Raw genomic sequence first — 8,259 nt, 5'->3', positions numbered from 1 at the left:
AGGCTAGAAATAAAATCTAGAATGAATAGAAGAAAGCACAGGCTAGGCCGCCTAGGCCCTAGATCTAAATTCTTATATAAATCTAGGCCCTAGTCTAGACTGAGCTGTTGCCAGTGTTGGTCTAGGTTTAGGCCTGTTTTCTAGTCCTGGAAACCTAGATCTAAACAAGTCCTCAAAATGTATAAAATAAAAACTCCAAACAAACAGATGGACCTAAAGCAGGAGTAGATCTAGATAGATGTCTAGACTACTACTAGGACTTGATCTAACTTTAGGCAAAGTTGGCAAGCAATGCATAGCGATATATCTAGCACTGTAGACAGGAATAACCGTCGTTTCTGGGGATTTATTTAAAAGTTTCTGACATTTACTGTCATATCACATTGGTGAGACTAGGCCAACGTAACGTTAGACTGTTTAGTGTCGTACTCGTAATACTAAAATAGCGGAACAACCAAAATACAGTCGGAGACTGAAGCTTTTGGTCTAGGCCTAAGTCAGATCTATTCTAGACCTACATGTAAATCTAGATAGATCTATCCCTGTCTTAAGGCTAAGCCAGGCTAAGTCCTGCATGTTCTAGGCCTAGACCAATACTAATATAGGTCTATCGTTAGATCTAGGCCTAGTATGTAGCTTCAGTCTCAGTTGCTCCACTACGGCACTAGACTAACAAAGTTACGTTTTGCTTCAGCCTTCAGGAAAGTAAAAAGTAAAAACAATGTTCAATTCTCCTCCAAACAGACGGATATTAGTTGTAGATCTTGGGCCTAGGCTAGATCTAGGCCTAATGTTAGACCCAAGACTAGTCTCAAAAGTTACAAATGTTTTCCCTTAGACCCTAGGTCTACTTCAACTGAAGTAGAATAAAGATGTCGAGAGGAATCTACCCTATCCCATTTAGATTTTGACAAACAATACATGAAAAGTAATGAATGGGACTGATACATAAAAAACTGTGCAAGTCACTCGGTTTGGGATTGAAATGTTTTTGTAATTAACAAAATATAGAATAATCTGAATAAAGAATTCTTACCATATATGGGTGATGAATGCTCTTCTTTTACTACAATAGTTGTAATTAGTTTCAATAAAATCAAACTTGTTAAGAAAAAACAACTTCAATGACATTTTTGCTATTTTGTTGCAGTCACCCCTGCAGCAGTTTAGAAGGTCATATAATTTGACTTTGAGACTTTGGCTTAGCCATATCGTCTGACTTGAGACAAATGTCTTAAAGTTTATAGAATATCGTTAGGGAAGATTTCTTAGACAAGCAAAATGCTAAGACAAATTGCTAAGACTTAAGCAAAAAGCTTATCTCGTTTATGGAATACGGGCCCTGATCCATAAACTTTCAAAGTTATGATGGTAATTCAACAAATACCCCCAACATGGTCTAAGTTCATTGACCCTAAATGACCTTTGACCTTGGTCATGTGACCTAAAAGTGATGTAAAGTAATACTTGATTAACCTTGTGTCAAAGTTTCACGAACTAGATCCATATACATTCTAAGCTATGCTGTCATTTAAAAAAACTTAAACTTCGATTAAGATTTGATGTTGACGCCGCCGCTTTTCTGAGTGGCGGCGCGCCACCGCCACCGTCGCGTCAGAAAAGCGGCGCCCATAGTCTCACTCTGCTGTGCGGGTGAGACAATATATTGTTACCATTTATGTAAGGTTTTTTTTTTTTCAAATCAATTCCCATTTATTTCATTCTCGCTTCTGCCTGATTTGAGTGTCAAATGAGCTAATAAAACAAAATTCTTCTGTTTGAAAATTGTGTCACAACTGGCTATCCAATAGTTTGAACCACAAGTTGGACAAAAGTTTAATTTAAACCAGGTTCAGAATACAGGCCTGTGTATTCACTAATCTCTATATTTCTATCCCACTTTGAGTTATTATAACAAATATATTTCATGCAATATCTTCCTTTGATGCAAATGTGGGCTTGTGACTACGAGAGTAGACAAACGTGATACAAATCACCTTCTTTCTAGAACAAATTTATTAAGATTCCGCCCTTCTTCCATAAAGGGAGAAAGGAATTATTGTCCTAGCATCAACAATCCAGCAGAATTTTTTGCAATCAATTTCATTGGTCAAGCTTGTCACATAAATGCTTAAAATTTCAACTTTTCCAGGTCCCTCGCGCTTCGTGCTTATATGAAAATTATTAATGCTTAATTAAATACCTAATCTTGTATCTAAAAATAAAGCTCAAAGGTATTAACTCCAAGAATTGGGACAATCCCCCTTCATACCCAGCCCGGCATTTAACCGCCTGGCCATCGAGCGCGCTTCGAGCGCTCAATAAGTTACTTACAATTTAATCGTGCCCCCCCCCCCCCAAAAAAAATAATGTTATGACCAGGTGATTTATAAAGGTCCTATTCCAAATGAATATATTTAGAAAATTCACATTCCATGATATATTCAATATTCTTCTTTTCGATAATTTTGCGTCCAGAATAAAAACAACTCTAAAGACACGATCAGAGATTCTTACACACTGGTGTACAGAGGGAGAGGCTATAAGGGGACATATCCCCCATCTCCCCCTCAATAATAATGATAATAATAACAAGACCAAGGAAATTAAAGGAGAAAAAGAAAGAATAGGAAGGGAAATGACAATATATTACGTTACTTTCTGAATATTATGTCCATTTATCACAAAATTGGATATTCAGTAAAAAAATCAAACAATTTTGCTTGCGCGCTTCGCTCGGGTCATTTAGGAAATTTTGTCACACACGCCATATTGTGCCCCTTATTTATTTTTTTTTTTTCGGGGGGGGGGGCTTATTACTCTACTGATCTGACAGAAATCAGGATGAAGATTACCATTTGTTATTACTCCAAACTATTATAAAGTCGTTTTTCTCAAGCATGAGAGCATTGGTGGTTCAGTGGTAGAATTCTCGCCTGCCACGCGGGAGGCCCGGGTTCGATTCCCGGCCAATGCAGTATTTTGTTTTCTAATTTTGCTGCGCACAGAACAGGCATTTCAAGTAACACCCAATTGAACGTCAGATGCATTCAGGGAAATTTGTAATGAACTTGGTCTTTTTGTCTGTTTTTTTTTTTTTGGGGGGGGGGGGGGGGTTGTGTTGTGGTTTTTGTCTCACCTGCATAGCAGACATGGCAGAGTGAGACTATAGGCGCCGCTTATCCGGCGGCTACGGCGGCGGCGTCAACATCAAATCTTAACCAAAGGTTAAGTCTTTGAAATGACAGCATAACTTAGAAAGTATATGGACCTAGTTCATGAAAATTAGACATAAGGTTGATCAAGTATTACTAAACATCCTGTCTGAGTTTCAGATCACATGATCAAGGTCAAAGGTCATTTAGGGTCAATGAACTTAGACCATGTTGGGGGAGTCAATATCGAAATCTTAACCTTAGGTTAAGTTTTTGAAATGTCATCATAACTTATAAAGTGTATGGACCTAGTTCATGAAACTTGGCCATAAGGGTTATCAAGTTACATGACCAATGTCATTAAGGGTCAATGAACTTTGGCCAAGTTGGAGGTATTTGTTGAATTACCATGATATCTTTGAAAGTTTATGAATCTGATTCACAAAACTTGGACATAAGAGTAATCAAATATCACTGTACATAATGTGCGAGTTTCAGGTCACACGATCAAGGTCAAAGGTCATTTAAGGTCAATGAACTTTGGCTAAGTTAAGGGTATTTGTTGAATTACCATCATAACTTTGAATTTTTATGGATCTGATTCATTAAACTTGGACATAAGGGTAATCAAGTATCACTGAACATCCTATGCGAGTTTCAGGTCTCGTGACCAAGGTCAAAGGTCGTTAAGGTCAATGAACTTTGGCCATGTTGGAGGTAATTATTAAATTGATGTCTTAACTTTCAAAGTTTATGGATATAGTTTATGAATTGTGGGCATAGTGGTAATCAAGTATCATTGACAAGTCTTAGGTCACATGATCAAGGTCAAGTGTCATTTAGGGTCAATGAACGTAGTATTGCATCATTATATGAATGGTCACAAAGTAACGCGGAACCACTGAAACCAATGCTTAATTCATGATACTCGGTACATTGTTATAAGTTCATTAAGACTTAGATCAGCATTATTTTATTACATTAATTCGTAGAGTTCATTCAGGGTTAAGTATATTCTATGTATTTGATGTGAGGGACATCCTCTTTAGAAAATAAGGGATATTAAAAGTTAGAGTAAGAGTATAAAATACTCAAATGGACATGGTGGACACTGCGCACACTAATTCGTCAGTGATTTTACGAACCGGCTCAAACCTAATTTTCGGTCAAATTTTTGAAATGTATTTTTTTGCATTTTCTTGTCGCAGTTTGTACTTATATTTACTGTCTTGCTCTACACGCAATTGGTCGACTTCTCAGATAGTACAACACCACATAGGATGAGTCTATTTGGTCTACTACCTATCTGACACTGTTTGGTCTAAACTACACTTGGTATAATACCATGGAGTTAAATACCCCCGACTTTGACTCTATAATTATGTATAATACCCATTTAGTCTAATTCCAAGATGGTCTGAAGTGGACTTCATCAACTTGCGATTTGTTTAACCAATGAAAATTTAGTCCATAAAAAGTTCATCTAATAATGAAATGCGACAGTCCTAAGACTGCTGAGCGGAGAAAAACAGAGTGGATATATTAAAGGTCAAGTCCACCCCAGAAAATGGTTGATTTGAATCGATAGAGAAAAATCAAACAACACAACGCTGCAAATTTCATCGAAATCGGATGTAAAATAAGAAAGTTATGACATTTTTAAATTTCGCTTATTATTCACAAAAAAAAGTTAAATTCCCAACTCACCGATTTGCAAATGAGAGAGTCGATGATGTCCTTCACTCACTATTTCTTTTGTTTTTTATTGTTTGAATTATACAATATTTCAATTTTTACAGATTTGACAATAAGGACCAACTTGATTTAACCATTAACTGTTAAAATAATGGTAATTACACATGTTCAGGGAGGAATAAAATTTTGTTTCACATGACAATGAGGAGAAAATTTGAAGTTTTCACATTTCATATAATAAAATTCAAAAGATATAGTGAGTGGGTGGGTGACGTCATCAGTCTGCCAATTTGCATACCGACCAGGATGTGCATATAACTGTTTTGTGAAATTAAGCAAAACTTTAAAATGTCATATCATTCTTATTTTACATCCGCTTTTGATGACATTTTCAGTGTTTTGCTTGTTGGATTTTCTCCTTTTATTCAAATCAACTTTTTGTGGGGCGAACTTGTCCTAAAATGAGTAGGCTAACTAACTGGAAATTACACAAAATGGTAAATCGACCATATTATAAAATTAGGTGAGTAGACAAACTGGTTGTAGACGACGTAGAATGAGACCAAGAGGGATAAGACCATTTGACAATTTAACGAACTTTATTATTAAAAAAAAAGATCTTTGAAAATACATTGACGTAGGCTTATATCCGTTGTGCGATTCCCATTTCGTCGGATATTATCTGCGAGTCGCTTGCTGGCAAATCGTTACTGACAAACAGGGGGCTACCCCTCTTTTAATAGCTTCATCCTAAATATCTATAACAACCAGGACAAACTTGAACGATTCTGACATAATTGAGTTTCTGGCCTGTCGTGGTGGATAATAATCATACAGGACAAGCTTCAAATGAAATCGGCATACCCCCCTCTAAACTCGACAGAGAGATGAGATAATTAAAGGATGATTCGTTATGTCCGGCCTTCCGTGTCTCGCTAACCCCCCGTCCAAGGAGTCGCCAAGACTATCCCCTCCTTCCACTGTCCAGCCAGTTTAATTTGATCTTAATTTATCATGTAGGCAGACGGATTTTTAATTGACAACCCATCATTCGATGCATGGCCGGACACAGTAGTATGCAAATTGGGCCACTCTCTTTCCATATTGCCTTGGCTCAAAATAGTACATTGGTTCGCGAAGGCAACAGGGCAAACCAAATGAGTGCATAATTTTTTTTTACTTTCAAAGGATGTCCTACATAAAAAATGAAAGAATAGAACTACATTACCAATAACTTAGATATTGCAAGCATTTAAACCTTTCCAACGTATTATTATTATTGTTTTTTTTTTTTTTTCATTTTAGGAAAGCATGTTCATTGTCTATTAAATCATCAGGCCAACTATGACCCCACCCCTTATCACTCACCACTCCCCCATGCCCCCCCCCCCCCCAATAAAAGGCGACGCTGCATCTGCGCTCTTTTTTTTTCTTTCTTAAAATTTTTTCAATCAATTTTGATACTACTCATTGTTATGCCTTTTATACCACTTATTCCGCAGGGTTAATAACAAAACAGTCGGATTTTCAAAATAAGTCATGAATGATTAGATAATGAAATTGCGTGAAAATGATGACATGCCTTCGATGGTCAGATGTCTCCAGCAGTAAACCAGCGACAGACTGACCATTAAAGTAATTCTGGAACTAACCATGGCATGACATGAGACTGGGGCGAAAAATGAGAGACGGGGAGACCCCTCCTTAATGACCAATATTGAGTCATTGATTTAAGGCTAACTTTAAGACGCCTAGCTTTAAAGAGGTCATTCACCTTGAAATTAGACAAATATGTTTAAATAGATATAGAAAGTTATAGGAATGAGCAAGGTTATTCTTGTCTGAAAATATGTTTTTATTCACAAAATTAAATGGTTTCTTAAGTTGGGATGATCATATAAAATTGAAAACGTGAAAATTCACATTAGCATTTCAAAGATTATAGGGGTGTAAAATAAGTATGAAAATCCTGGCAATGAAATAAAAAGAACAGAGGAAAAAATGGTGAGGTGCTAAAAATGGCACGTTTTCAGGTCTGAATATCAACAATTTCATCTCGCGCTTTGCATTTGCTAGCGAAATTTCAAACGGTGCTATGTAAAATGACTCTCTTCAAGTTAGTATTCAAAAAGAAAAAAAAACTCGCGCTTCACGTTCATATTCTTATTCATTCAGTTCATTATTAAATAAATAATGAGTGACTTAAAAGTGTTTATACAACTACACCACATCTGTATTAAAATAAGGATGGATGACCCCCCCCCTTCCACAATGGTGGATTTGCCCTCAAAACATCATACCGTATTCGCTCCAATACCAACTTCTGACCAAATACGAGATTCACGCAATATTGTTTTCATGGTTATGAAAAATTATATAACAATTTCTATTATTGAACACGACTAAATCATTGAGAATTTTTTCTCATATTAGCATGCTGTTTTAAGAGTTACCAGATTTGAAAGAAATATTCTTCTTTTTGAAGTTCGAAGGGATTGTTGTGGTTTGTTAAACCATGGTTAAACTGCATGGGAACAAAATCATGAACCATCCGCGGCATCCTCATTCTCATGTGCTTCTCTCATAACATGCATTGGACTGGGATAAGTAAACATGGGTAAACATATTGATTTAATATGATTTGATTCCTTGTTTTATTCTGTATTCAACAAACATAATACATTGATTACTGTTCTCTGGCATGAATCCAAAGGGAAAAAATTGAATAAAAATATCATTCTAAAAAGTATGATCTACTATCAAATTATTACAACATTCACAATTTACAGGATAAGGATTGTCATAAAAATTGTCACCATAGGAAGAACAGCAGTATTTTGTAAATACAGCTGAATTGGGTGATCCACTGTTATTGTATATATCTCTCTTGTATATTGTATATTTTTCTTTTTTTTAATCTGATTTCGGAAATAAAAACAAACAAACAAACAATAATTGCGACTCAGTTTAAAAGAAATTGAGTGCTAAAAAGCAAAATACTGACGGATAACATAGGCCGTATAATTCTATAGGGCCCCAGTGATACCAGTATGCCAATTACCGATGAAGCCATCCTACTAAAAGAGGACATACAAATAATAAAATGAATGAATGAATAAATGAATAAATAAATAAATAAATATATAAATAAAAGAAAACATAAAATCATCATGTTCTATATTCAAGGTTATTTCATTTCATTTCAAGTTTACAGGCACCCCCACTTTAAGGATAAAATCAATATCTTTCCAAATTCAAAATATCGATTGCTATCATGATTAATAGCATGAGTAGATGATTTCTACAACCACTGGTCTTGAAGAACGAGACTAGCAAGTGACGACCAGACGACCGGAGCGGTATCGCCGTCTTGTCGGTTTCCTTCCTTCCCGCAACCGGAAAGAGATGA

At 36.0% G+C, this 8,259-nt stretch overlaps 1 non-coding gene across 1 annotated transcript; it reads left to right on the top strand.

Moving 5' to 3' along the window:
- Positions 1-2,906: 2,906 nt before the first annotated feature.
- TRNAG-GCC (transfer RNA glycine (anticodon GCC)) lies at positions 2,907-2,977 on the top strand. The gene has a single exon. It is a non-coding gene; the product is annotated as a tRNA-Gly (tRNA).
- Positions 2,978-8,259: the final 5,282 nt, after the last annotated feature.

Source organism: Lytechinus pictus, chromosome 3, assembly GCF_037042905.1.
Source record: "Lytechinus pictus isolate F3 Inbred chromosome 3, Lp3.0, whole genome shotgun sequence".
Lineage (NCBI taxonomy): Eukaryota > Metazoa > Echinodermata > Echinoidea > Temnopleuroida > Toxopneustidae > Lytechinus > Lytechinus pictus.
The sequence above is the reverse complement of the archived record's forward strand: the minus strand, read 5'-3'. Positions and strand labels throughout refer to the sequence as shown.